Genomic DNA, 24,084 nt, shown 5'->3' with positions numbered 1-24,084 from the left:
ATGGGACTACATCAGAATAAAAAGCTTCTGCACAGCAAAAGAAATCATGAACAAAATAACACGAGGCCACTGCATGGGAGAACATACTTGCCAATCATATATCTGATAAGAGGTTAATCTCCAAAATTTATAGGGAACTCATACAACTTAACAAAAGGAAGATAAACAATCCAATTAAAAAATGGACAAAGGACCTAAATTGACACTTTTTGAAAGTAGACATACAGAAGACCAAGAGACATATGAAAACATGCTCAAAGTCACTAATCATTTGAGAGATGCAAATCAAAACGACAATGAGGTACCACCTCACACCTGTCAGAATGGCTATACTCAACAAATCAACAAATGACAAATGTTGACGAGGATGTGGAGAAAAAGGAGCCCTTGTGCACTGCTAGTGGGAATGCAGACTGGTGCAGCCACTGTGCAAAACAGTATGGAGTGTCATCAAAAAATTAAAAATGGAACTCCCATTTGAAGTGATCCCACTTCTAGGAATATATTCTAAGAAATCAGGAACACCAATCAGAAAGAATATATGCACCCTTATGTTTGTAGTAGAACAATTTACAATAGCTAAGATTTGGAAACAGCCTAAGTGCCCATCAGCCAATGAGTGGATTAAAGAACTGTGGTACATCTACACAATGGAATACTATGCAGTTTTAAAAAAGAAAGAACTCTTACCATTTGCAACAGCATGGATGGACCTGGAGCGCATGATGCTAAGTGAAAGAAGCCAGTCAAAGAAAGATAAGTATCACATGATCTCAGTCATATGTGGAATCTAATGAACAACATAAACTGATGAATTTAAAAAAAAACCCAGAAACATAGAAGCATTGAACAGACTGTCAAACCTCAGAGGGAAGGCAGGGAAGTATCTGTGGGTGGAAAAAGATCAACCATTGAATTCATATGTGTATATGCATAAGCCATGGACATAGACAATAGTAGGGTGAAGGCCAGCAGTGGGGACAGAGGCAAGGTGGGAGAGGTCAATGGGGGAAACAGGGGACATATGTAATACTTTCAACAATAAAGATTTTAACAAAATAAAGATCAAATCATTATGTTGTACACCTGAAACTAATGTAATTTATAGGTCATTTTACCATAATAAATAAAACCAATGTGAAAAAAAATATATATATATAACAAAATAGTCAATTAAATGATGACTTCAATATGGAAAGCAATGGAAAGAGGCATAATCTAGGGTTATTTCTAGATTTCTGACACATAGGTAGAGGAGAGGTTTAGGAGGGGAAATGTCTGGTTTAGCCTTGTGTACCATATATTGTAAGAGGAACCTGTGGGATATCAATGTGGGAATGGCTAGCACACAGTCAGAAATGTGGATCTGGAGCTCAGGAATGAGATCTGGCCTGGAGATACATATTTGAGCATCCCTGGTATATTTCTGATGGTTGAGATTTGGAAGTAAACAGGATAACACAATGATGCTGTAAGCAGAGAATGAGGCTAAAACCTCCATGTATTGCTAGGAATATGCCAGTAGAATAAAATTTGGTTATCTAGAAGCCAGTTATTTAGCACTACAGTTCATGAGAATCCTTTTTTTGTTGTTTGAAGGAAAAATAGATTTTAAGGGGAATGACACTGCCAATCAGCACCTAATGATTTAAACATAAAAGCAACAGTCTGCATATCTGCAAATAAGTCCAAATATATGTTGTTTTTTCCATTCTTGTGACAAACAGCACAATGAAAAAAATCTTCTGAATTATAAATCTAAAGCATTTCAAGATTTTAGTTATCAAAGAGTGATGAAATTAATCTATCATATTTTACTTACAAATGCATTATACCACATATAAAATTTAAGAAAAATTATTACTAAGGGTAATAAAATATATATTCAGTTAATTATGTCAGTTATTCATTTGTTTATTCAATCATTCGGTTCTCAACCTCTAAGGATTTAGTCCAAATTTTAGAGTATACATTATTATATTATATTATATTATCATAATTATATTATATTATATTATATTATATTATATTATATTATATTAAATATTCACACACATCTAAAAACAAATAGGTTTACATCACATCTGACAAAATTATATTTTGAAAGAATATTGTGTTCATGGAGGCACTATGTAGTTCTTTTTCTGAGGAAACAGAGAGCACAGTAATCTTCTACCTTTCTGACAGGCACACTGATTTGGCAGCACCTCTCAAAACTTTCCTAGTATTCCAAAGGTTAAACAGACTTTAAGAAACAGCATTAATTTTGTGCTGTACGATTTTCCACTATATCACAATTCTTCCCTATTTAATGCCATGTTCCTAGACTTTTAAAAATGAAAGAAGTGACACATTTCACAGGCAGCAAGAAAGCAGAGATTCTGGGAAATTGCTATCGCTATCCTGCCTGCTTTTCAGTTACTTCCAGCGTGACAGGTGCTCCCTTGACTCACTCAGCAGTCAGGATCCAGACTTCTGTGGAAATGTAAGGAGCCCCAAGATCACTCCTGACATTGAGAGCATGAGAATACCTTGCACATGTCCCTTTGCTCAGAAAAATCTCCTGTTTTGGAATGGCCCTGGTCTTGGCCCACGCTGTGTAAATAGGATTTTGCTATTCTTATAACAAGTGATTTTAGAAAAACTTAGGTTCATATGATGCTAATAGAGCAGAGACTTCAGCCATTTATTCCTTTAGTAACAAAGCAACAAAGATTGGGTTTAATCCTTTCTTGCACGTCCTGCCTTGGTGTTGGTGCTTCTTCCTTCTTTGCTGCAGCACTGGCAAGCTGAGGAACTTCTTCCGCTTCTCCCGGGACACTGCAACTCTATGCTCAGAGGCCATTCCCCAGGATGGCTTCTAATTTAGAGAGTATAGCAATGTCTCTTCTATACTGAGAAAGTCAGCCTTCAGCCTTCTGTTCTTCATTCTGCTTGCCTTCCTCCTCCCTGTAAATAATGTCCAGTGTTCTCCAGGACTGTGCTTCTTTTGGACATGCCTGGGATTCAATGTGTAATACAGGACCATGGCCTTTTAGAGCTGGCAGGAAACGTAGAGACATGCAGTAGAGGTGCCTCATTTTACAGATGGAGGAACTGAGCTCAGAGAGTAGGGGATATGGCTCAAGTCATGCAGCCTGCTTAGTTGCAGAGATTGGATTGGAATCCTTGTTGTTTTTATTTTCAGTCCAATGTTCTGTATACAATCCTACCTAAGCAAAGCCATAACTCTACATGCTGATTGTCCATGGGTGAAAAGTTTACTTTAAATGTCTCTTACTGACCATTCTCTCTTTCTTTTTGATCTTTAGCCTTTCTGACAAAAGTGATGGGCACACTACTTTGTCTTTTTTCCACCCAGGCCTTTCAGAGATGTGTTAGCTTTGCTCACAAGTGTGGGCTCCCCAGGTGTGACATGTGGTGGGAGGGAAGGATGTCGAGTGGCAGTTAGAAGAGAAGTGCCAAATGTGATTTTGAAAAGCAAACAAACAACAATAAATAATCTCTTAAATATTTCTCTCAACATGAAAAGCACATAGGTGTCTGGATGCCATCAGGTACAGATCGCTTTTCTGAACTAGCAGAAGGCAGACAAAGCTGAAATAGTTGCTTGAAGAATTGGTTATAAATTCCCAAGATATTTGGACATAAATGTATGCATCCATAAACGTAATCCAAGAAGTGTTCCTTTTTTAAAAATTTCTTTCCTAAGAAGCTGAGATTTAGCCATCATATGGAGGATCCGAGGCATTAAGAGTCAAAATACTAAGTTTGGGCCCTAGTTCAACTTCAGGTCTGTGAACGTGCACAGGTCAGATAGCCTTCACAGCTTATATTCTCATCAAAAACTGGCACTAATACCTGTGCTGCACATATTTCAGATCACTGGAGAGAAAATCGGAATAATACATGCAAAAGACACTGAATCTCAAGAAAGAGAACACTGGGGGATAGGGGAGGCTAGGGGACTGTCAAGGGCGGGGGCGGGGGGAAGGACACATATGTAATACCCTTTGTAATACTTTAAGCAATAAAAAAAGAGAGAGAACAATCAATAGCGTCAATACTACTACAATATAATGAGATACATTCAAAAGTATTCAACATAAGATCAAATATCCAAAGAAGATAATTTCTTTTTGTACATATCCAAGGCTACATTTTTCTGCCTTTCTCCCTCAAAAAACCTAGTACGTTTAAAAAACCTAACCTGATATCCTGGCAGCCTGGGCCCATCAAGGTTTTGTGAGGGCTGAAACATACAATTTCAGGGGCCATACTTAAGGAAAACAATACAAAATTTGGCAAAAAAGTGAATGAATATTCACTTACAATGAGAAATCACAACACCTTAAAATATCTCTAAGCTAACAGATATAAGAAACATTATAAAATTTAAAAAATAATGTTTTTAATAGTTTATGTTACCTAACTCTGTAATCATGTTTATTAGATACACTTTTTGGCTGCATGCTTTTGGATCACTTCTTCGTATGACAACAAGTTTATAATAGAAATTTCTGCAAAGATAGCTGGCATATCAAGGTTGTTTTCTAGCATGGTTGACTAATTCCCTTTTCATTGTTGAGAGTTGGGTTGCGGAAGCCATGTGACTTCATACACAGATGTTCCTGCTGTTTGCGGGACTATTATGGTTTAGTGCCCTCCAACACAGGGAAGCTAATGTATTCTAGACCTGTGGCTTCCATCAAAATTGTGTAGGGTGTATTTGTAATCGTATATGCTGCATTATCAGAAGAGAAATTTCATTTTGCTGAGGCATTGCTGAGGATTGAGCTATCAATTTTGTTCAACTAATGACCAGAAGAATTATTTTTAGACTAGCTCCTGGCTTTATACATTCCCAGCCTTGTTTTTCCTCTTCCACTCATGTACTTCTGATGTCTGAGGTCTCATGACATGACCCTATAATGATACTGTGTCTGTTCCTACATTTTGGGGTTAACTCAAGCAGCTCCTTTGTCATAGAGAGTGTTGTTAGAAATCATTTCTATAGCAGAGACATTAACAATAACTTCAACATGAAAATAAACAAGAATCATATAAATATAATCTAATAAACACAAATAAAATGTATATTTTTCTCAACCAACCATTAGCTGGACCCCTAAATCATCTGGGGACATCCAGTCCACCAAAACAAGGGGAAATGGCATCGAAGAGAAATTGAAGTGGAAAAAGAAAGCAACCTTAACTGATTGTGATGAAAATATCTTACCTAAATGGTACACAACTTTGTATTAAGACATTATTGGTACTCCCTTTTTGAAAAAAGCTTATATAAGGGAGACTCCTGAAGCTTAAGTATCTTCAGCTTCTCGGTGACCTTGCACCTCCCTGACAGAATCCCTTACTACGAAGTATGTACTTGCCTTTCAGGTGCTGTGTCTTCATTAGGATTTGCCTATATTTGTTTCCCAGGGCAACCATAACAAATTTCCACATACATGGAGGCTTGAAGCAATAGATATTTATTCTTCCACAGTTGTGAATCCAAACACCTTAAATAAAGGTGTTGGCTGAGCTTTGCTCCCTCGAAGGCTGCAGGGGGCGAAGGCTTCCTTGTCCCATTCAGCTTCTGGTGGCTCCAGGAGGTCCTTGGCTTATGTCTGCATAACTCTCCCTCTGTTTTCATATGGCTTTCTTTGTGTCTGTCCTTTTCCATCTTGTATGATGACACTTGGCATTGGATTTAGGCCTCACCCAGATAATCCAGGATGATACCATCTCAAGGTCTTTAACTTAATTACATCTGAAAAGACCCTTTTTCAAAATAAGGTTATATTCATGGGCTTTAGGGGATAAGAAGTGGGCAAATCTTTTAAGGGGCCACCATTCAACCCACTTCACTGCCCTTAACATATATCATTTGGGGATAGTCAGACTATAAGTCCTAACTAACTTATATGAGAGAGACCGCCATTGTTTACCTATCGTTTATTTTCTTCTAGTTTCCTGAAATTTCACATTCATCTGTTTTTCAGATTTAAAACGAGTGAGACTTCCCAAAACAATTACCAAATATTTTATACCCAATCCTTCTAAATCATTCAGAGTATAAGCACACTTTATTTTAATGTTTCAATATGTCATGATCTGTGAACCTAGGGCATACAAGGACAGTAGAAAACCTAATGTGTATAAGGAATGTCTAATCCAATTACAAAGGCAATAGGCACATGGCCAGCCAGTGCCTTTGTAATGTTATATGTTTTCATGCAACAGAATGTGGTTCCCTGTGGAAGCATTTATTAGTAGGAGATGTAAGTGCAGATGTGATCTCTAATGGACGTTACACGGTAGTACTATCTGTCTGGTTCCACAGAATCTGTGACTTAAGGCTACACTAAAACAAGTTTATGAGACCTTCAGGCAAGCTCAGTGGCAAGATTACAGTCAAATCTCAGGATATATTACCAGGATGTGGACACTCATGAAAAATAACAATTGAGAAATAGTATTAGGATGTGCACTGAAACATTCCCTTCTGACATCCTCTGAGCAATTCATCTGCAGCATGTTTTTATGGGACCAATCTTCACAGCCAGGTAGAAAGGTAGAATGAGGATTATGTGTGGGCAGGTGCAATAAAGAAGCAGTGGGCTCCTTCATGCTTGCCTTTCATTAACTCTGTACTAATTGGCAACTGTGGATATCTCGTTTTCATAAAGCCAGTTGTTCACAAAAGTCTCCCAAGTTTTTACAATTAAAAAAAGAAGATGTTTGTTAATCTTTGGCAGACTAGTTTCTCTGTAATAGTCAAGTTTTAAATTGTAAGCACTGTGTTCAATCATTTGTGGGTTCTATGTACAATGAACATAATTTGCTGAAAGTTACAGTAATCTTAGAGCAGGGGAAATTGTAAAGTCAGTTACTTTAGTTTTTTTTTTTCCCTTTAGCTTTTGCACCTGTACTTTATTATTTATAAAGATCATCAAGAATATATTAATTTTCTTTTTCAATAATATTATATCCTCACTTCTACTCTTACGATTAGAAGCTTAAGAGCAAAAAGAGTATGTGGGGCATTTATATTTCATTTATATATTCATACATTTCTTACAAAAATATTTATAGAGCTCCTAATACATGCTAGGTATTATGCAGAATTTCATTAGGGGAAAAACAAGCTTAAACAAATTTATATACCTTGAGTAATGAACCTTTCTGAAGTGGAGAAAAAGAAAATAAGATTTACTTGCCTTTATTCATTAAATATTTATTAAGTTCCTATTGCATACTACACACTGTGCTGAGGCTACAACCCAAAATAAGATGAAATACTTGCTCTTAGATTATTCTCTGCTGGGGGAGAACAAGACAGTCAATCTTTAAGGTATAGCATGGTAAGTCCTCTCAGAGAGGTGTGCCCAGGGTGATATGAGAGCACAGAAAAGAGCACAAAATCTGCCTGTGAATGAAAGATGTCATATTGGAGGAGGCAGAACTGAAGATGAATTTGGAAGAAGGAATTTGAGTTAGATCTATGGAAGAGTAAAGACAGGACCTAGACTGTGGAAACTTCTCAAGTAAAGCATAAAGATTTGACAAGTTATTACCATGTTGAAAAAACACTGAATGCTGGAGATTTCATAATGAATTTCTGTAGCACTCTCCAATATAAACCTCAAAAACTTGGCTTGGTGAAGCACAGGCACAAGATTTTATGCCAACAGAAATAATTAAAAGCTTTGAAGACAGAGTGATAAATAGGAACAACCTGCTAGGTGATACAATGAGAGTACGGATGAGAATTAGCTCTGAGAGCTATATACTTTATAATCCTCACAATTTCTCCTTATGGTGTGTAGCCAGACAGTGATGTTGGAGTCACCGTACGATGAACTTTCAAAAAGATGCACACATCAATATACAAGCTCTATAAAATTGTCGGCTAAATGGGCAATGTTGGCTAAAACACAAATAGAGTGAAGTTTCTTAATGGTGTTTTTTTGTTTTTTGTTTTTTTTCAGGGAAGCAAATTTTTCTTAGCATCATATCTGGAAAACATCTGGTAGAGGAGTAAGGAGGATCAAATTGTGTTGTGGACCTGAGATTGGAATGTATAAAAAATAATCCTAACATTGTGAGATGCACAGATATAAGAAAATATAATTGTGAAAAGATCATAACAATATTTTGCTTTAATAAATGGCAGAATATAAAGGAGGAAAGGAAAAAAAATGACCCCTAAAATCAAGAGAAATGTAATTATCAGTATGCATTTGTGTCTGAGTGCTCCCTTAGCTAGTATCTGAGAAGGCTGTATGATGACGGCAACAGAGTAGTTTGGAACATAAATTCTTCAGCTGTCATTTATGACCACTTACTTCACAGGGCTATTGGGAGGTACAGTAAATATCAAAGAAATTTCACCCTGCTGTATAGCCTGGTAAAATTAGGTGGTTTAATAGGTTAAGTGAGTCAGTGCTAAATCAATATTAAAAATAGATGATTTCGGTTCATAAGTTGGTCAGCCAAGTTTATTTCCCAGGCATAAATCTCCTTACAGAGAAAACAATTAATATGTTCACCAAATCAGGATGGAACCTTCATAGGTAAGAAGGAATACTAAAAACAAAGTTCTTGTAGATTTCTACAGATCTTATCTGATAGGTACTGCCACCTGCAATTAAGATAAAATATAATCTAGACTATGTTTTGTTCAACACCAAATAATAATTAGCTTCTCATATGAACTGTAGGGACCACACAGTTTTATATTAAAACCATGGTGAAATTTCCAGGGAAGCATAAAGGGACACAGGCCCAAATTATTTGGCCAACAATAGTGTTATCTTGGGCTATTTAGGACATATCCAATTTTGCAGGTCACAGGTTTTAAGAGATTCTTCCATGCCTTAATTCAACTGCATTTTATAATCATCTGCAGACCAATCAAATTGGACATGACTTAAAAGCCTCAGGACACACAAAATGAATGTGTCATATTTAGAATATAATGATCAAATAGTACAAGATCATATCTGATCTGTGCCCTGAAGTCACAGAGAAAGTGGCACAGAGCTAGTAACCTTTAGCAGTCTTAAAGAACAAAAGAGGAGAGGATGTTCTAGAAAGCAGGAAAAGCATCTGCAAAGACCCTGAGTGTGGATAGACTATGGGGTGTTCATGGGAGGGAAGAGGAGGTGAGGTTGGAAAACTGTCCATAAACTAGATGATGAATGGATTGCCTGCCATGTTTAAGTTCAGATTTTGTCCAACAAGGACTTTTAGCAGGAGAATGATGGGAATTATTTTGATCCATCAGAGCTTGCTGTCTCTGGAGAGAACTTGGATCGGCCTCAATGAATTGACTCTTGCAAAATATGACTTATCATGTAAAACAGGAGTTTTGTAAAGATCATAATTCAAATTTCATAGACTTGTAATGAGCTACTGATTAATATACTCTCATTAGTATCTAATAATACTCCTCTTGATAATTCTAAAGGAAATAAATATATTGTGACTCCCTCCTTACTGATGAGAAAACTGAGAATCAAAGTGGTTACTTTTCTTGTGTGAGGTCACAGAACAGTCAAAGTCACATTTGCAGAGATTGGGATTTTCATTTGATTGCGCTAGCTTAAGGGTTTAATTACTAACAATAGCTTTGTCCTAATTCTCTGCAGAAGTTCACCAAACCCTACAACTAGACACTTTCAGATGTTGAATATCTGGCTGTAACTTTATAAGCTACTTCTTATTTTCAGTGAAGGAACATAGAGTTGTGTAAACCTTTTATTTATATTTTAATTTGTATAGTATTGTTAGAGAAAATAAGTATCCTTTTAGAAGTTGTTCAGACTTTGATAATTGTCTGCACTAAACTCTACAGTGAACTCTAAAAGAAAGTATATAGAAAAGAGAAGGACCAAGAGGAGCTTAAATAAGATACGTGACGAAGAATGAGGCTGACATATTTTTTTGGACAAGGGAAACAAAAGAAAAATAAACAAATGTGATTACATCAAATTAAAATTATTTTGCATAGCAAGAGAAACAATCAGCAAAATGAAAAGACAATCTACTGAATGGGAGAACATATTTGCCAATGATATATCCAATAAGAGGTTAATATCCAAAATTTATAAAGAATCCAGGCCCTAACCAGTTTGGCTCCATGGCTAGAGTGTCTGCCTGCAGACTGAAGGGTTCCAGATTCTATTCTAGTCAAGGGCATGTACATGATTTGTGGGCACATCCCTAGTAGGTGTGCAGGAGGCAGCTGATCCATATTTCTCTCTCATAGACATTTCTAACTCTCTATCCCTGTCCCTTTCTCTCTGTAAAAAATCAATAATATATATTAAAAAAAAAAGGATTCAGACAACCAGTAAAACAACCCAATTAAAAAGCAGACCTGAATAGACATTTATACAAAGAAGACCTACATATGGTCAGTAGACATGAAAATTTGTTCCATATCACTAATCATCAGAGAAATGCAAATCAAAACCAAAATGAGATTCCACCTCACACCTGTCAGAATGGCTACCATCAATAAACCAACAAACAAAAAGTATTGGTGAGTGTGTGGAGAAAGGGAATCCTCATGCACTGTTGATGGAAATGCAGATTGGTACAACCAATGGAATTGCCTTCTGACTCAGCAATTTCATTTCTGGTACATACTCAAAGAAACTCAAAACACTAACTTGAAAGAATATATGCATCCTCATGTTCATTGCAACATTATTTACAATAGCTAAGATATGGAATAACCCAAGTGCCCATCAATAGATGAATGGATAAAAAAACCATGGTACATATACACCAGGGGTCCTCAAACTACAGCCCGCGGGACACATGCAAATACAAATATTGTATTTGTCCCCGTTTTGTTTTTTTACTTCAAAATAAGATATGTGCAGTGTGCATAGGAATTTGTTCATAGTTTTTTTTTAAACTATAGTCTGGCCCTCCAACGGTCTGAGGGACAGTGAACTGGCCCCCCGTTTAAAAAGTTTGAGGACCCCTGATATACACAGTAGAATACTACTGGGCCATAAAAAAAGAACAAAATCTTCCCATTTGCAATAGTATGAACGGACCTAGAACAATGGTTCTCAACCTTCTGGCCCTTTAAATACAGTTCCTCATGTTGTGACCCAACCATATAATTATTTTCATTGCTACTTCATAACTGTAATGTTGCTACTGTTATGAATTGTAATGTAAATATCTGATATGCAGGATGGTCTTAGGCGACCCCTGTGAAAAGGTTGCTCAACTGCCAAAGGGGTCGCGACCCACAGGTTGAGAATTGCTGACTTAGAAGGTATTAAGCTGAGTAAAATAAGTCAGACAGAGAAATACATACCATATGATTTCACTTATATGTGGAATCTAAAGAGCAAAATAAACAAGCAAACAAAATAGAAATAGACTCATAGATTCAGAGAACAGACTGATGATTGACTGATGGTCTGACTGCTGGTGCTAGGGTGCTGGATGACAAAGGTGAAGGGGTTAAACAGTACAAATTGGTAGTTACAGAATAGTCACAGATATGGAAATTATGGCATAGGGAATAGAGTCAATAATCCTATATAATAAAGAGGTAATATGAAAATTGACTGTCATGCCCTTGCACAAGATGGCCACCCCCATGTGGACACAAAATGGACACCACAAGATGGCCAGCGGGGGAGGGCAGTTGTGGGCAATCAGGCTAGCAGGGGAGGGCAGTTGTGGGTGACCAGGCCTGCAGGGGAGGGCAGTTAGGGGCAACCAAGTCAGCAGGGGAGGGCAGTTGGGGGTGATCAGGCCGGCAGGCAGATGCTGTTAGGGGTAATCAGGAAGGCAGGCAGGCGAGTGGTTGGGAGCCAGCAGTCCCAGATTGTGAGAGGGATCCCAGATTGGAGAGGGTGAAGGCTAGGCTGAGGGATACCCCCCAGTGCATGAATTTCATGCATCGAGCCTCTAATAGCTATGTATGGGGCCAGTTGGGTACTTGAAATATTCAGGGGACCATTCTGTAAAATACATGATTGTCTAACCATTATACTGCATATCTGACACTAATATTGAATAATGTTGAATGTAAACTGTATTTGAAAAAAAAGAATGAGGTTGTAGTCCTAGAAAACTTCAAACACTTGTAAATTCTATGAAAATATTTGAAAATAATAAATGTCAAGCAGAATCTTGGCACTGCATTTCCCTCTGTGCCGGGGTCCAACCCCAGCAGGTCCAGGGGTTCCCAAAGGTGTAGACGGAGTCAGCAAAGAAGGAAGGACATGGAGACAGTGTTCAGTTGATCAGCAGCCTAGCCAGGATCTCCAGCCAGGATCTCCAACCAATTTCTGGTCTCGATCTCCAGAGAGGTTCTGCTTAGGATCTCCAGCCAGGTTCTGTGTCCATGTTGTCTTGCTAGGCTCTCCAGCCAGGGTCTCCAGGTTCTCCAGCCAGGTTCTGTAGCCAAGTTCCCTCACTAGGTTCTCCAGCCAGGTTCTGTCCAGGTTCTCCAGCCAGGTTCAGTCACCAGGTTCTAGTCAGGTTCTCTTGCCAATTTCTGTAGTCAGGTTTAGTCCAGGATCTTTTGCTATGTTCTCTCGCTAGGTTCTGTCTCTAGGTTCTGAGGCCAGTTTCTGTCCAGGATCTTTTGCCATGTTCTCTCCAGCGAAGTTCTTCTGTCTCTAGAGAACGTTCTGTGTAGGTTCTGTGCCAATTTCTGTCTCTCTCATTCTGTCTTCTTACATCTGTATTTATACCAGTTGATTCCAATCCTATCAATCTCTATTTCAAAGGTTAGGGCGTTTCTTATCTCCATTCCAGGGAGTAAAGATTATGTAGCTTAAGCATGATTGTTCGTAGTTAAAGTGATTAATTACCCACCTGGCACTTAGTTAAGAGGTTTTATTTCCTCCCTAACTTCAGGGGAAAATCCCTACCTGGGGAAACAACCTTTCTCAGAGACCTTGGTTAAAACACATAGTGCCTAGAAGGTGAGCAAACATATTAAGAACAGTATGCCATATATGCCAGGTCCCTTGAAACAGCAAGCATGGACCAGCTCCCGGCACCTCTGAGTATGTTCTTTGCCCTGGGTATCTGAAAGACACTCTCCTGTACCTTCTTCAGATGCCTGTTCAAATGGGAAGCTTCTTTTATGTAAAATGGTAGCTTTCTTACCCCTGGCACTTCCTATCTTCTTGCCAGGTTTTACTTAGTTTTTCCATAGCAGTTCTTTTAGCTCACTATAATTAGCAATGTCTGTAATTTCTTATTGTCCATCTCTTCTACTAGAACAGAAGCTATCTGAGGGTGCAGGATTTGGTTCCTTGGTTTTCTGATGAATTTCCAGCCCTTAGAAAATTTCTAACACATAGTGTATGCAAAATCAATATTTATTGATTTTATGAATGAATAAAAATATGAAATGGGATTGAGACAAACAGAGGCACTTCTTATATAGTGATAGCAATGCAGTGCAAACTGGTCAAAGGATAAACACCAGGTCAAAGAAACGGAATAGAGAACTGAGAAGCACACCCATGCTTGCTTGGAAACTCAACGAAACAGTGTCATTGCATATTTTTGGAGAAAAAAAAAGTGGACTATTCAGTATATAGAACTGTGAAAACTGATTGTATCTGATTGTATGTATAAAAGAAATCTTTCCAACACACTAGTCCCCAATGAGTTCTTACTGGATTAGATAGACAGGCAGCAGCATGAGCAGAATGACAGCAAGGAATGTTGAATATTCGTCCTAGCCTTAGTGCTAACTTTACTAGTCGTGAAAAGTGTGAGAGAGGAATTTCATCTATCTGTATAAAATTTATTTTGTGATACAATGAGGAGACAAGACTTAATATTTCTCTAATGAACTTTCCTGTGCTGAAGACAGCCTGTCTAATGTAGGCAGTCTAACTATTATCCTTCCCACATGTCAATCAGCAATTCAGTAAATATGACTTTTTTGGGGAATGCCAATGAAGAGTTAGCAGGTTAAAGGGCTTCGTGTATGTTTGACTTAATTACTTTATTTTTAGGGCATGTAATAAAGAAACAATAAGAATTTTTCAGCCTAACTAGCATGGCTCAGTGGTTGAGCATCAGTATATGAACCAGGAAGTCAAGGTTCACTTCCCAGTCAGGTCATATAGCCAGGTTGTGGACTCAATCCCCAGTTGGGGAGTGCAGGAGGCAGCCAATCAATGATCAATGATTCTCTCTCATCATTGATGTTTCTATCTCTCACTCCCTCTCTCTTCCTCTCTGAAATCTATCTATATATATATATCTATATCTATCTATCTATCTATCTATCTATCTATCTATCTGTATATATTTAAATTTTCAGTTACATGTGCACATTTTTATGTATCACACTTCAAAATTTCTGAAATGTTTTTTCCATTTCATACTTCCTAAACACTTTTTTAAAATTTATTTTTCTCCAACCACATGCATCATGAACATACTTATTTTGCTTACTTTCAGATTCCTCCCACAAAGTGTAAACACAATGAAGGCAGACATTTTTGTCTGTTTTCTTACTGTTGCATTCCCAAGACTTAAAACAGTGACTGGCATATAGAACATTCATCAAGTATTCTTTGAATGAATAAATAAATGACAAACTCATGGAGACTTCAGAATCAGCAGGAGAAATTTCAACAAGTCAGAGACTAATGTGTTTTGCAGTTGGGAGGTGAAGATGTATTTGAGAACAGTAAGCTGAGTTTTTCATTGCTTGTCTAACTCATGAGAAATAAATCAGGCCTGGAGAAGGGCATACCCTGTTTGGGACAATTTTTTTTAAATTTGAAACTTTTTACACCTCATATGGCATTTCTTAAAATTGTCATAAAAGGTGGATGACATCACATGAACTTATTTCAATAGGGACTATTTTAATAATATTCAAATGGGAGTTTAACTGGGTTTTGTTTAAGTTTCAGGCAGAATTTTCATGAGGATTCTAACACAATTCAAAAGTGGAAAATACACACAATTCTTAATCCACTCTGTAGAAAGTAAAGTAAGAGTACCACACAAGTTTTCCACAACCCATACTTCAAATAAACACCTAATTATCAATAGTTACATATACTTCCAGCTTCTCATTTATCTAATTCTAGACCATTATTTAATCATGATGGATTGTGGTAGTAGCATCATTTGTGGTGCAGGCTATGATCTGCTATGATTCCTCTGCAAAATTATTATGATGAATCACACTTGTCAATGATTTTTGAATGAGACAAATCCAAAACTAATTTGCTCTCTACAATCCAGATGTAATTGCCTATGTATCATAAATCTTCCATGAAAATATTCTTCAGTTCCATTGCTGTCAACAAACAAAAGTGTTCTTCATAGTTCACTCCCCAAGAAAAACAATAGAGTATAATTAGAAGGGAGGGAGGGCATGTAGAGTTGACTTGAATATAAAAAACAAAAATGCCTGGATTAAATAGGCTGCACAAATGAATCCCTGTTGTCAAAATCATTGTAAATTGCATCTCTCCATTTTTGGTCCAGTTACCTTATGATAACTCTAAAATATTTAATCTTCATGCTAAATTGTGGAAATGAAACAATGCTTATAGAGTAGTGAATTTAAAAATTACTTACAGTTATTTATTTTGAAATAGATGGAAGTTCAGTTACATAATATTGAGGAGGCAAAAATAAAATTTATTACTGCAGGACATTGAACATAAAATTTAAAAATTGTTTTATTCACTGGAGGAAATCTTGGCTATTAATTAACTATGGTATAAATAAAATATAGACTATGGTTTCAAACCACACAGGATCCAGAATATTTACCAGGGCATGCCGCCTACAGCACTCACTTTGGGAAGGGGTGTGTGTGTGTGTGTGTGTGTGTGTGTGTGTGTGTGTGTGTTCTATAAAATGGATACACTTGTTTGAAATGGGTAGTAGTTGAGTAATTCTGCATGAGTATACACCTATCATTCCTTTTTAAAAAAAATTCTCACTGCAATATGAGAAATAAGCCAGTCAGAGAAAGATAAATATCACATGGTTTCACTCATTTATGGAATATAATGAACAACATAAACTGATTAACAAGAATAGATCCAGAGACAGAGAAGCATTGATCTGACCATCAAACTTCAGAGGGATGAGCTTGCTACAGCAATAAAGTCTAACCTATTCCAGTGCTTTCCTCTATGAGACAAGTTATTTTATAGACTTAGACAGTGTTAAAACAAACAAACAAAAAACAAAAACAAAAACAAAACAAAAACCTCAGAGGGAAAGTAGGGGAGGGTGGAGGTAAGGGGGAGAGATCAACCAAAGGACTTGTATGTATGCATATAAGCCCAATGGACACAGACAACAGGGGGTGAGGGCATGAGTGGAGGGGGGTGGAGGGTAATGGGGGGATAAAGACACATATGTAATACCTTAATCAATACAGAAAAAAAAGAACAAAAATCCTCACTGGAGGATATGTGTTTTATTAATTTTAAAAGAGAGGAAAGGAGGGAGAGAGAGAGAGAGGAGAGAGAGAGAGAGAGAGAGAGAGAGAGAGAGAGAGAGAGAGAGAGAGAATAGACAATATTGGTGGTTGTCTCCCATACATGCCCCGACCAGGGATCAAATGTGCAGCCTGACTACGTGCCCTGACCATATCCTGCAATGACCCTCTAACCAACTGTGTGACACTGCCCTCGACCAGGGCCATTTCTATTTTTAATAAATGATTTAAAATGCTTCTTTTCTCAGTGGGGGCTCAGTAAACTCTCCCTTCTGTGTATGAAACATAGCACACTTCATTATGCAAACTTCCCATATCAGTATCCTTTCTGAGTATATGAAAGAAGATATTTTGACCAATCAAAGCTCAGAAAGTGTAAATAGACACTTTCTCAGAAGAAAACCAAATCTTCTCTGAGATGAAATGTGTCTAATCACAAATTTCATTTCTTTTTCCCATAGTACATTCCTTTGTGCTATTTTTCATAGAATCCATGCTTCTGAACTAACCTCACATAATATCACTAGTAATAGTTAGCACTTACATAGTGTATTCTATCTTCAAAGTACCGAACAAACATTAAATAATTAAAATGTGCATTGAAAGAAGTTAGAACTTCCAAATGTGTGTGAAATGAGCAAATATACTTTATTATTAATGTTTTGGATAATGTAATTTATGAATCTGTTTTTGAAAATATTTTTTTCCTGTCATATAAGAGGGATAATGTCCATTGTGGGGAAGTATATGAGCCTATAACTGGCTTTTACAGATGATTAAATGCTGGGGTTGAGGCTGAGCCTTCGATAACTGCTTGAGCCATTTATGACATCATTTACTACCCTACTGTGGAACATTAGGCCTTAACTAACATCAACCATGTGCTTTTACTGAAAAGAAGAGAAATAAAAATAAAATTCACTTTCAACTGTAGAAAAAATACATGTTCAATGTATAGAGCCTTATGGAAATGTCATAAATATACAGGAGTAAAATTATATTTAGTGAATTTTCTGTGATAGAGTTGGGATCCAGGGTATCACTTGGCACCTGTCTGGGTAGCCTTTGGATAGAAAACTTATGAAGGGAAATTTCTTTTATCTATGGGCATAGAAAGCACACTGGATTTATTATAGGCCATGGCATTTAGTCACTGCTATACAGGGGACTCTAATGCCATGCAAAGTAACTTCATGCTTCCAGTGTTCATCTACTTAAACTGAATATGGTCTCTCTAAGTGGGCACATGTGGCTGTACAAACGCAAAACATGTACAATGCTTTAAAATATATCTAGCAGAATGCAAAGACTATTGCTTCTCAGGTTGTCACTTAAAATATGCTCATTGGATTCTTAATCTTTCCTGTATTTTTCCTGACCTTGAAGCATTTACTGCTGAATGATATTTCTTTCTGATAAAAAGAAACCTAAAATGAAGATCTACATGAGAATGTGAATAAAGAATCCATGACAGGTAATAAATAGCTGTGGGATAGGAGCATATCCTATCGAATAAAAGAGTGATATGCAAATTAACTGTCACTTCATGATAAAGATGGCGGCAACCACAGACAGCAAGGAGGGAATATGCAAATTGATGCGACAAAGATGGTGGTGCCAGCTGGAGCCACGGAATGGCGGGAAGGCAGCGACCTGGGAAGCCAAGCCAAGCCAGCGGGAGAGCGGGCGGGAAGGCATGGCTTCCTGATTGCCCCAGTGACCAAGGAATGGGGCTAGGGGAGATCAGACCAGGAGGGGAGGGCAGTTGGGGGTGATCAGGCTGGCAGTGGGGGAATTTGGGAGAGAGCAGACCAGCAGGGGGGTCCAGTTGGGGGTGAGCAGGCTGGTGGGGGAGCAGTTGGGGATAAGCAGGCCAGCAGGAGGGCCAGTTGAGAGTGAGAAGGCTGGTGGGGGCACAGTTGGGGGTAAGAAGGCTGGCTTTCAGAGTGGTTAGGGGCAATCAGGCAGGCAGGAAGGCAGGTAGGCAGGTGAGTGATTAGGAGCCAGTGGTCAGGCCTAAACCGGCAGTTGGACATCCCCTGAGGGGTCCCAGATTGGAGAGAGTAAAGGCCAGGGTGAGGGACACATTCCCCATCCATGAATTTTGTGCACTGGGCCACTAGTTTATAATAATAACAATAGTAATAGTAATAACAGATAATACTACTAAACTTTCTACACAGTGTGTCATTCACTTGTCATAACATTCCTATCAAGAAAAATCTATTATTATTCTTTTTTTCAGATGAATAAACTGAGATTTAAAAACTTGATTGAGCCGTGGCTCAGTTAGTGGAGCATGGAACCATGCACTAAAAGGTCACATGTTCTATTCCTGGTCAGGGCACCTGCCCAGTTTGCAGGGTTGATCCCTGGTTGGGGTGAGTGTGGGAGACGGCCAATCAATGTTTCTCTTTCACTGGTGTTTCTCTCTGTCTCACTCTCTCTCTTTTATCAATAAGAAATGGAAGGAAGGAAGGAAGGAAGGAAGGAAGGAAGGAAGGAAGGGAGGGAGGGAGGGAGGGAGGAAGGAAACTTTAGTGAGAGAGCTGAGATCTAAACCCAGTAAGTCTGATTCCAGAGCTTACACCTTTATCACCAGGACAGGCCTCAGCAATCAGTGTTCCGTGCTTGTATGCACCACTCATTGCACACACATTACATATATCAGTCATTACAAAAGGCTTATATATTTACCCTAAAAAAGAAGTCCCAGAGACCAAGGAGCAGAATGAGCATTCACATTTAGATTTGTCTGATACCAAAACCTGTGCTTGTTCTACATACATGTAAGCAGTTTTATTATTTTAGCTTTGGAAGAGACGTCTAGAGTCTCTAGTATAGACCCAGACCCCTCATTTTCACATCCACTGAAGGAAAGATAAGTGATCTGCAAAAAGTTCTGCAGTAAGGCAGTGTCAGAGCCTATGATAACTTCTATATTTTTGTAGTGACAGTACCTTGTTCCCACAGCTGGCAGCGTTTTCCTCACTGCCCACAATAGAAGAAGGGTTCCTGGAGATAAAACAATAATAATTTGGGATGCTCCAGTCTATATTATCTTTGCACTGAGAAAGAGGACAAAAATACCCTTGAATTTAATGTCAGGGAATTAATGACTAAAATCCAATACTACTAATCTCACAACTAAATGTTCTAATATATAATCAAAGATGGTCAAACAACTGAACTGTATGATTACAGTTAGATATGCTAATGGCTCCCATTTTTTGAGTCTTTATTATGTACTAAGCATTGTATTAATTCACTTAATCCTCATAGCAGTTATATGACATGGACACAATTATTATTTATATTTTATAAGTGGGGAAACTGAGGCACAAAGGGGTTAAGTAACTTGCTTAATGTCGTCCAGTGGGTGAATGTTTGAGCCATGAACCCTGGGTATCTGAGAGTACACTCTCTCATTCATTTGTCTGAAACTGCTTGTTGACTATATTTCAAATGATTTTAAATAGCAATTTGAAATTTAATGTCAGTGGATTTCTCCTGGACCCCAGGGAATATGCACAGATTTTTTAAAAGTTATACAGGGGCTTAGGTGTACATCAATGAAGATAATTTAGATGGTCTGAGGTTACTTCTTGGTGCCTAATTTAATCACTGTTCTTTGATACAGATGGATGTTCCAAACTAGGAATAACGTGCCTGCCTAGAGTAACACTGAATTATTCTAATATCTCTCTGTATAGGAGGATTAACATCCTGAGGTGATTTCCATTCTCTTCATTCAGATATTTCTTGATATTGTAAAACCATTTCTTCAGCTTCTCTGATATATCTACATTATGAGGAACAATGGTGTGTATTATTATTAGCTATTAACATATACATAGTAATTTTTATAGACTTATAGCCAAATGTGCATCTATAGTTGATGCTCATCTGTGACCAGTAAAGTAATTTTTATTTTTTATACAGTCCCTTTCATTGCAAAGTGCCCCACTGATCTCTTATTTTTAAGTAATAAATTTCTAGCAATAAAATGATGGGGATGTAAATTTGATTCCCCAGGCAGATGTGTAAAAATCATTGATATTCTAGTTAACATAAATTCCATTCTACAGCTAATCCATTGCGTGGCTCTGCTTAACAGTGGAAATGGCAGTCTCATATACAGATGCTCACCACTTCTTTGTAGCTCAATAAGATGTGAGTGTGATTTGTGTACATATAACCATTTCCCCCTGAATAGTGTGTTTATGCTTTTCAAACATATGCCCAATAAATACAATGCATGAGATGAATTTGGTCAAATAGAAAGCTAATTAGCCCTGATGTGCCTTCCTGATATAACAGTGGAGCACAGAATAATCTGTGAGCAGCATTCATTAATCTTCTGACAGACATTATTTGGTATCTGATACAGGGATATCAGTTTATTTTTTGGCACAAAAGTTTCATAACACATAGCACAGAACCTCATTGGCCCATAACAATAAGCCTTTCTTAAATTTACACTCTGACGTGGTCACTGGTGGCCTGCTAATTTTGGTGGAAATTATATTTATTTCTGGGGGATCAAAGGCTGTTAAATGATCTGGAAGTCTCCAGCTGGAATGACTGGGTCATCTTGGCTCTGTTCCAATCTCTCATCTTTTTGCAGATAGGCCTGGACATCTTCTTCTCATGTTGATGACATAGGGCAATGACAAGGGCGAGTATAGTTGTACCAGACCATTCCAAGCTTCTATTTGCCTCATGTCTGCTAAAAAACCATTGGCCAAAGATGAGACATGGCCAAGCCAAAGTGGGGAGAGATGTCCATCTCTCTTAGACCCGTCCTAGGAAATTTTTGAAAAGTTATATGGCAGAATATTGTAGATACAGGGAAAGATAAACAATTAGGTCTGTTAGTATGAGTTAATATTGTCTCCACTGATAGTGGCAATTATTTAATAACTTCTAGTATGTAAAATTTGCTCATTTCTATTCCACTAAACTCTCCCTGTCTCCCAAATATCACCCATTCATAGCATCAGTACCTCATTGTCCAAAATTTTATGCTTTTTAACAGGTTTGGATGTGGGGTGGGGGTTCTCTTGATCTAGAGAACTATAAATGAAAAGACAAATTATCTGTCCACAAACACACAAACTATGTGGCAGATTATATCTTTAAAAATAGTCTATTTAATACTTCCGGATAACTCAACCATTATGTTGTGGGTAAGCCAAGTCTACCTAGAAGACCATGTGAAGATACTACACCCAACAGATGTAGCAAGGTCACCACCAGCATCTATCATCAGACATCTTGGTAAACAAACCTTCAGTAAACAAACCTCTGGCCTTCAAGTCCTCTAGCTGAGATGACAGAGACTGTTGGATAGAGAGAAGCTATCACCACTATTTCTACTCCAAAATTCTGCACCACAAAAATCAATGAACTTAAAGGGGTTTTTTGTGCCACTCAGTCAGGGAGAGAATTACAATAAACACTTTCATTTGAATGAAAAAATAAAAGGCACTGTAGCAGTCACTAGGCCATATTAATTTTGAAATACTTCCTGGTAACATTTTTCCATGTTCTCCTACCCTGAAATGGAATATAGTCCTTGATTAAGCCTTGGTTCTGTAATCTGGGAATGACTAAGCCTATTTAGAACAAGGTGATGATACTTTTGCAAGTATAGCTACCTTGAATACTCTTTGGATTTTCTATGTATCAGATTTGAGTTTATACATGTACCATAAGCTACATCCCAATTGGTTTTGGGACATATCTATCATTCTAGACTGACTTACTGGTATTTTTTGACATATAAAACTATTACAAGACAATACCATTATCCTTAGGAGTCCATTGGTCTGGCTAAGAAGGTCTACTGGCCACCAATTTAATGATTTCAGAGGACTTAACAAAAGGTCTTAAAGATCTCTGGTCCTGAGGCAATCCTATATAATAAAAGGCTAATATTCAAATTGTCCCTTTGACCAGGAGTTCGACCAGGGGGTGGGGCTGGCTGGCCAATCGCCTGAAGCCCCTCCCTGAAGCCAGCCCCACCCCTGATTGGCCCACCCACCCTGATTGGGGGTGAGGCTGGCCAACTGCCCACGGCCCCTCCCCCTAGCTGGGCCGGCCCAATAAGCCCTGATTGTGCATGAATTCGTGCACCGGGCCTCTAGTGTATTAATATGGAAATCTGTCACTTGTTTGAAAGGCTGGAGATGTGACCAGTTTTCTTTTCCAAACTATGAATTTCCAAAATTCCGGAGCTCTCCACATTCCCACTAAATTATTTTTGGAAACTAGCCAGTTCTTCAGTCTACATCTTTTTTCTTGTAGAATCCTATATAATAAAAGCCTAATATGCTAAGTGTCTGGTCAACCGGTCGTCCACTCAACCAATCAAAGCATAATATGCGAATGATATGCTAAGGCCGCCCAACCGCTCGCTATGACGTGCACTAACCACCAGGAGGCAGACAGTCAACCGGTTGACCAGTTACTATGACGTGCACTGAGCAACAGGGGGCAGACACTCCCGACCTGTAGGTTAGCTTGCTGCTGGGGACTGGCCAATCAGGACTGAACAAGATGGGCAAGACACACCCTGGAGCCCTCTCATGGTCCCTCCCAGGCTGGCCAACCTCCTGCATCCCTTTCCAGCCCCGATTGTGCACTGGTGGGGTCCCTCGGCCTGGCCTGTGCCCTCTCGAAATTCTGAACCCCTTGGGGGATGTTGGAGAACTGGTTTTGTCCTGATCCCGCAAGCCAGGCCAAGGGATCCCACTGGTCCACAAGTTTGTGCACCAGGCCTCTAGTCTTACCATAAACAGCTAAAAGCAACCAGTAGATGTTTTCAGTACTTTCCTTGGACATCTCTTTAAGTCAAGTCCCAGAGTTCATTAAGTATATTATCTGACTTTCAGGTTACATGTTATGGTTCTACTAAATGTGACACAACTTTAGAACACAGGTGATCACACTTCACTTTTCCTGTCACAGTTTTCCTTTTCCGTTTTTCCATCCTCCTTTAATGCTATCTTTATTACCTGTCTCCTGGTCCCAAAATCAAGATATCATATTTTTGTTACAGTAGCACTCCATTTTTAGTACAATTCTTTAGTTAGCTACCTATAGCCTTAATAGTAATGTGAAACAAACAGCCACAGAACTTCAGTGCCAAACAACCATAAGAATTTATTCCTTATGTGAATGAAATAGTCCTAGCAGCAATTCTGCTGATCATGCTTGGGGGTTACCTGATTATCAGATGATTTAGCATGGCCTCACCTGGGAAAATTGGGAAACCTGAGCTCTGCTCCATATGATTCCATCCTTTATCCGGCTAGCCCAGGTATATCCTTTCCTGCCAGTATTACTAGAAGGCAAGTGTGAGAATAAACCAAATTGTATGAGCCTATTTTAAATTCTGTTTTGCATCATACTTTTTAAAAAAGAAGTATATAAATTTAATAAACAGAATTTTTACTTTATTTTACCTCAGCAACACCTGGGTAAATGTTTCAAATTAGGACTTTTTCTCCCAGTGGGGTCTCTCTCTCTCTCTCTCTCTCTCTTTACTTTTAATTTCTTTATTGATTAAGGTATTACATCATACTTTTTTA

The sequence above is a fragment of the Myotis nattereri genome (assembly GCF_964212035.1).
Source record: "Myotis nattereri genome assembly, chromosome: 1".
In the NCBI taxonomy this organism is placed as follows: domain Eukaryota; kingdom Metazoa; phylum Chordata; class Mammalia; order Chiroptera; family Vespertilionidae; genus Myotis; species Myotis nattereri.
Note: the sequence above shows the minus strand (reverse complement) of the source record.